The sequence below is a fragment of the Apium graveolens genome, chromosome 2 (genome assembly GCF_009905375.1).
Source record: "Apium graveolens cultivar Ventura chromosome 2, ASM990537v1, whole genome shotgun sequence".
In the NCBI taxonomy this organism is placed as follows: domain Eukaryota; kingdom Viridiplantae; phylum Streptophyta; class Magnoliopsida; order Apiales; family Apiaceae; genus Apium; species Apium graveolens.
In genome coordinates, this window is record NC_133648.1 from 107,213,746 (window position 1) to 107,221,022 (window position 7,277).

At 36.7% G+C, this 7,277-nt stretch overlaps 1 non-coding gene across 1 annotated transcript; it reads left to right on the plus strand.

Moving 5' to 3' along the window:
* Positions 1 to 996: 996 nt before the first annotated feature.
* Positions 997 to 1,103, plus strand: LOC141710342 (small nucleolar RNA R71). Its single transcript, XR_012570868.1, has one exon. It is a non-coding gene; the product is annotated as a small nucleolar RNA R71 (small nucleolar RNA).
* Positions 1,104 to 7,277: the final 6,174 nt, after the last annotated feature.

The following is a 7,277-nucleotide window of genomic DNA, read 5'->3' on the forward strand; positions in this document are numbered from 1 at the left end:
TTTTCCCCTGTATTACCCTCAGGAGGAATGTGTTCCTCAGTTTTCTTTCTTGATTCCACCTCGGCATCTTTTTGCACCACTTTTTCAGCTACAATCTCATTTTCTGGAATTGGCAAGGGTGCAGACGCACCTGCATTCTGGATAGAGTTTTCATACTCTTCGTCTTGCTGAATTTGGGGGTTTGGGACCTTTTTGGATCTCAAGGTGATGGCGTTCACTTGTTCGTTAACTGCCCTCTTGCCTGGATTGGCTTCTGTATCACTAGAAAGCATTCCTGGTAGTCGATTCAATAAGGCATTAGCAATTTACCCTATTTGGTTCTCCAGAGTCTTGATAGAAACAACCTGGCTTTGGCATATAAGAGCCTGGTTTGTGCACATAGGCCTCAACTCCTCCAATTCAGATTTTTCATTCGAAGATTGACCTGCATCATGAGTTTGTTGTTGAAGTCGGAGTTGTTGTCTTGGTGCAAATTGATGCTGAAAACCAGGAGGATTGAATTGCTTGTTTCCAAACTGCTGAAATGGTTGTTGCATCGCATTCTGATTGTTGCTCCAGCTGAAGTTAGGATGATTCCAGTTGTCAGGATGATAAGTGTCTGTAACTGGTTGCTGCGATCTCTGAAAGTTGCTCACAAACTGAGTTGATTCACTAGATATAGCGCATTGCTCCATCGCATGCGAACCTGCACACAACTCACAAACTCTGGTTATCTGATTAACACCATAGTTAGCCAGAGAATCGATCTTCATAGACAATGCCTTTATTTGAGCAGTGATAGTCGTAGCTGTATCCACTTCAAGAACTCCTGCTACCTTGCCCTGTGGCAATCTTTGAGTTGGATACTGATATTTATTAGCAGCCATCAGTTCAGTTAGATCATAAGCTTCCTCATAGCTCTTTTCCCATAATGTTCCACCTGATCCTGCATCGAGTATGGGTCTTGACTATGCTCCCAATCCATTATAGAAGCAATTGATGATCATCCAATCAGGCATTTCATGATGAGGACACTTCCTAAGCATCTCCTTGTAGCGCTCCCAAGCTTCACATAGAGATTCTCCCGATTGCTGTGCAAATTGAGTAAGAGCATTCCTCATTACAGCTGTCTTCACCATAGGGAAGAATTTAGTAAGAAATTTATGAGCGAGATCCTCCTAAGTAGTGATAGAACCTGCTGGTAGAGAGTGTAACCATCACTTAGCTTTATCCCTCAGAGAAAAAGGGAAAAGTCTCAGCTTCACAGCATCTTCAGAAACATTGTTGAACTTGAAGGTGTCACAGATCTCGATGAAATCCCTAATATGCATATTAGGATCTTCTGTTGGAGAACCCCCAAACTGGATTGAATTCTGTACCATCTGAATTATGCCAGGCTTGATCTCAAAGGTATTAGCTGCGATAACTAGCCTGGCAATACTAGATTGAATGTCATTGATCTTTGGTTGAGAATAATCCATCAACACTTTCGTTGCTGTTGGTTCTCCTATTGCAATAAAAACTAGAGTACCTGAAACACGCACAAGTAAACCGTGATAGTAAAAGAATCTGAGTCAGTGAACTTTAACGACTACTAATGTCAAGCACATAAACTAAAAATTAACACCAAGTCCCAGGCAGCGGCGCCAAAAACTTGTTAGGGCGAAAATACACGCTAAAATTACACGCAAGTATACGCGTTCGCAAGTAGTATAAGATATAAATCAGATTCGTGTACACAGAGACTCTTTTTAGTTAACTTAAGATTATGCACCTATGCAACAATGGTATGGCTATCGCTCAATGCTAAGACAATAACAAGTTGAGATATTTATAACTAAGATTAAACTAACATGCAATTAACTAAGAATAAAAGTGATTGAATTAACTATATGAGACAAACATGAGATTCTAAATTCATTAAATACTTCATTTAAATTCACTGTTCTTAACATAAGCATGCAATAGTGATGACAAGTAATCAGATAACACGAAACTAGTAAATGCCAACTTTCATTGTATGAATACCCTACTACCAGACATCCATAAAAGAGATAGAAGCTGAATAGACACCAATTATGTCGAGACCCTATATGTCTATAGAGTTTGACAATATAAAGATTTAATGAACAAGTTATCTATCATGATTACATAGGGCAAGTGAGATGGTTAAAATTACCTACGAATCATGCATAACAATTATACATGAACTTATGCTAGCATGGAAAGTTCTAAACCTCTATATTCACTTTCACTTCAATAGAGATTAACACGCTCTCTTATATGTTAGCTACGCACATAAGACGAATAAGCACAACCAATACTAGGATATCAATCAATCACTGCACACCAAGATATTGAAACATCTTCACATAAGCTGTGATTGAAATGAGGTAGAAATTTATTTGGAGGTGGTTAAAATGACATTGACTGTAAGGAAATTTTACTATCAGGAAAGGCCAAAGAGGTGGCCGACACTTTAAAGGTAAGCGGATAATTATAGGCGCGTGTGCCAAAAGAATACAGTGATGATGGTTAAAAATGTGAAGGTTGTGTTATGGTTTGGAAGATTGACATTCCTTCTGATGACTGTGCAATACCCAACCGTAATAGTAGTTGGTAAAGGTTTAATTCATGTAATCGCCATGAACGGGCTATCTATCTTAGAAGGTCCTATCTTGGGATAAGCCAGGACCATGTTTCCAAAAGGACTAGACGAACCTTTGAGTTAAGTCTTCTATTTAAGGCATATGATTAAGAATGGTATTAACCTGCTATCGTTGCTTTGATTGAAACTCTTCTGCAATTTTATCTGCTTCACGTCATGAATGTACGTCAGGATCAGGAGTGTTCTTCATGAATCAAGAACGGTGATCATGTTACCTCCTTAGAAGAATTCGATATGATATGAATGGACTCCGTATGGTTAGCTATTAAAACTTCATGGAAAACGAATGACTACAGTAGGTCAACGGTGGGCCATAGTAATGTAGGAATGATTCTGAGAGTAATGAGCTGATTACTTACAACCGTGAGAGTTGTATTGGAATGGATGTTGAGAGTAAGTACCACTAATCGGGTCGTGTTGGTGTATAAGTTATCATTGATAGACTAATTAAGTCAATTATCTACCTATGATATATTTATTCCTTCTTATCGATAAAGAGTAGTATTACCCATATGAAGAAGGTTGCGGTATAGAAATGGATTCTAGTAACGATGAGATCTAGAATGAGATCCCAGATTCGATTTTCGATATCGAGGGAGTTTCAAAGGTGATTGTGTATAAGCTCGAGGAAGAGCATGGGTCCATAGAATGATGGACGGAATAAAAATATTTAGGCATGGGAAATACGATGCTATAATACTTGATGCTGATATAAATACGTTTATGTTTTGTTCTCCTATGACAAACCTCTATAATTCAGAGGTAGGTTCCAAGCCAGATATTTTGTGGCAGTATATATATTTTTTTTTATATATACAATTCTCTTCAGTTCGTTCTTTTCTCTTCATTTCATTTCATGTAATCTGAGAAGAACAACCCTTCCAGAAGGGGAGGTATTGCCGAATGACTATCTATCTGTGTGATAGAAGCCTAGTAGGATACCATCTATTGTTTAATTGCTTGTCAAGTACTAAAGGCTGGCCACCTTCTGTACTAACTATGCAATATAACAAGTGTTCATGATCATAGTGATCTCTCAACAAATTCCTTTACTTCTATTTGATTGATCAAATTTTGGAAAATAGAAACAACTGAAAAAGGAGTAATAAAGTAGTGGTAGTATGCGGAATGGAAACACATTCGTGATACTAAGGTTGACGTGGTTATTAAAAAGGGTTATAGAACGCTAGCGAGCAAAAGTATGACCAGTATAATATTAGGAACGGAAGGTGATAGCGATTACGAACTGGAAAAGAATGGGTATTGAGAAGCAAGAGCTCTAATGATTGGAAGCTATGATGAGAGTCTGTGCAATAGACTTGAAAGAATTTGGAATGATCACTTAATTCGGATTGAGTTATCTTACGACAATAGATCATATGTCATTATCGAGATGTCGCCTTATGAGATCCTTGAGGGAAGACAATGTCGATCTCCCTTATGTTAGGATGAAGTTGTAGAGCGCAAGATGCTCGGACCCGCAGTAGTCCAAAGGACCAAGGATATGATAGATCTAATCAGAGGACGGCTGGTAGTAGCCCAAGATGGACATGATAAGTATGTTGATTTGACACGAAAGGATAAAGAGTATGAAATAGGGGACCTAGTAATGTTATAGGTATCCCTTGGAAAGGATTGATGAGGTTCGGAAAGAAAGGAAAGCTAAGTCTACAATTTGTTGGACCCTTGGATATATTAAGACGTTTGGGAAGTTAGCATATGAGCTAGCCTTAACCCAGAACCTGTAGCAAGTTCGTAACGTGTTTCACGTATCAATGTTAAGGAAGTGTAATTTAGATGCCAGATGAATAGAGGCATATGAGCGCATAGACGTGCAACCCGACGTAACCTATATGGAGCAACCAGGAAGGGTTATAGAGTGAAAAGGGACAAATGCTTAGGAGAAGGATTATCAAACTAGGCAGAGTTTGGTGGTAGAACCACAATGTGGGAAAATTGACTCGAGAGTTAGAAAGTGTGATGCTAAGAGAGTGTCCCCATTTGTTTTCTATCTGATTCCGGGACGGAATCCTTTTAAGGAGGGGAGACTGTAATAACCCCAATTTTTGGGAATTTTTGAAACCCTTATGAATAGTGTTTTTGCTGAATGAGAAAACTTTTCATGCCACGCTATGTAGGGGTTCTGTTATTGATCTTATGGGATATTATTAGTACTCTATGTGGTATATAAGTATATGTAAAGATCGTCAGAATCCAATTCCGAACACTTTGGTTTTTCCCGGAAATCCATAAGATACGGAGAGAATTGAGTATAAGGTAACAGAATAAAAAGGATTTAAATTAAAGGATTATAATAGAGGATCATAAAAAGGAATATAATGTATTGAGAAAGGTTAAGGGAACCTAAGTAATAAGATCCCGGGTATGATCCTTCAAACGATAGACGAGAACGAAAGTTAAGCGAACCGTACAACAGATCAGCGGTCATTAGGCAAACGATTAGGAAGTTAATCAAAGGGATTAATGGGAGTGATGTCATCCAACCAATAGAAAGGAGACAAGGAAGGGAGGATGACATCATAAGGGTGACATAAGCATGACATGGAAGGAAGGAGGTGTGGTTGATTTAGGACCACACAAATTCAAGGGCAAGGTGGTAATTTGCTAAATCAAAAACAAAACCAAGCCAACCAACTAGCAAATCATTTCATCAAAAATCAAAAAAATCAGCCAAGGCATTGTTCTTCATATTAGCTCTCGGCTTTTTGCCTTTTTCAAAGAAAAAAATTTCCAAAAATCAAGATCCAAGCATCCTTAATTGGTAAGAAAATTCCCTAATCATCCTTATGCTTAGTTATGGCTATATCATGAGTTTAAGCCTTTAATTCTTTCTCTAACTTCTTCATTTAATCAATGAAGAAGACAATGAATAGTGTTTTCAAGTTTTTAACTTGAACTTTTTCTTGTTTTTCTTAAAGATCCAAGCTTTCCTAAGGCTTCTCCAAGCTTCTTAAGGCTTCCTAGCTCAACCCACCACTTCAAGGAAGGTATACCATTTTCAAACCCTAGGTTCATATATATTATAAGGTGATTTTGATGAGTAGGATGTTATTGTAGTTGTTGTTATGATTAGAGTTTGAGATTTGGAATGGTAGTGAAATGAAATGGTAATTTTGTGGTTTTGATTTAAAGAAACTTAAGAATGATTAAAGTAAAGTTTAAGCATAAGTATGAATGGTTAAATTGAATTGGTTGGGGTTGTTATGATGTGATAAGGATGGATGTTTGTTGTATGATGGATTTGAGGTTGGATTTGGGGTTGATTTGGAATGGGTTTGAATGGTTTAAAATTTGGAAATCACGTAAACATAGCCGTCGTAACGTCCGATTTTCTTTGGACTGTTTTTGTGCATAGCATTAGGACCCGAGAACCCCCTGCTAGATTGTGACCACTGCCATGTTTAGATAGCTCATGTTACGAGCTTCGTTTTGATATGTAGTTCGTCCGATTCCGATTTACGGTTTAGGAGAAACGACCGTTTCAAGTAACGGCGTTTCGCGGACGAAACTTTTTTCCTCGCCTTACTTTGGAATGTAGGTTAAAGACCAAAAAGGGTTAATTAATGTGTGACACATTTATGGTAAGTGTGTTAGGCAGTTGGTAAGTCATTCGCGAAGGAATCGCTTTAAAACTCGTAAAGGTTAAATTATTAAAAATGATGGAGCCGAGGGTACCCGAGTGACTTAAGCGAATCAGTGAGCGCAAAACAAGCGTTAGAGTCTAAGTTAGTTAAAGTATAGAATTACAAGTGATTTTGGTTTAATTCCAACTTACTTGTTGTTTATAGGTTACCAGACTCGTCCCGAGCCATTCGTAACCCCCAGTCGCTCAGGCAAGTTTTCTACCCGTTATACTGTTGTTGTGATGTAAATATGTGTATATGCATTATCTTGTGATATTGCATGATTGTTATTAGCAAATTTTGCGATATATTGGAGCATGCTAATATGGTATATATGCATGTCTGTTTCGTAATCTGGTTATCTATCTGTTGATTTCAATGCTTATAGTTGCATAATACCTATGCTAGAAATAAGCAAGTAGTTGCGTATACCCTTAGTATAGGGGATAAAAGGTGAACATATTTCTAAACCGGGAGTCGATGTTCCCGAGTATATTATATATATATATATATATATTTATATATATATATATGGATATAGTTTTTTAAAACTATTAATCGAATAAGGTTTATTCGATAACTTTAACTTTATTTTATTATTGAATATTATTTCGAATATTATTCGGAGGCGTATGACTCCTTTACATTATTTATTGGATATTACTTGGACATTCATTTGAGGATGTATGACTCCTTTATTTTATTTAATGAATATTATTTATAATATTCATTCGAGGTATTATGACTCAGCTTATTTTATTTATTGAATATTATTTGAATATTCATTTGAGGATCTATGACTCCGATTATTTGCTGAGATATATTCTTTATTTTATTAAAGAATAAGGTGTCGATAATCAAACTTATTTTTGATTATTCAAATAAAGATATTACTTTCGTATAAGTATATCTTTGATTATTTGCTATTCATTTCAAGTATAAGTTTTAATACTTCTACTTCAACTATTTTATAAAGATTATTTTTT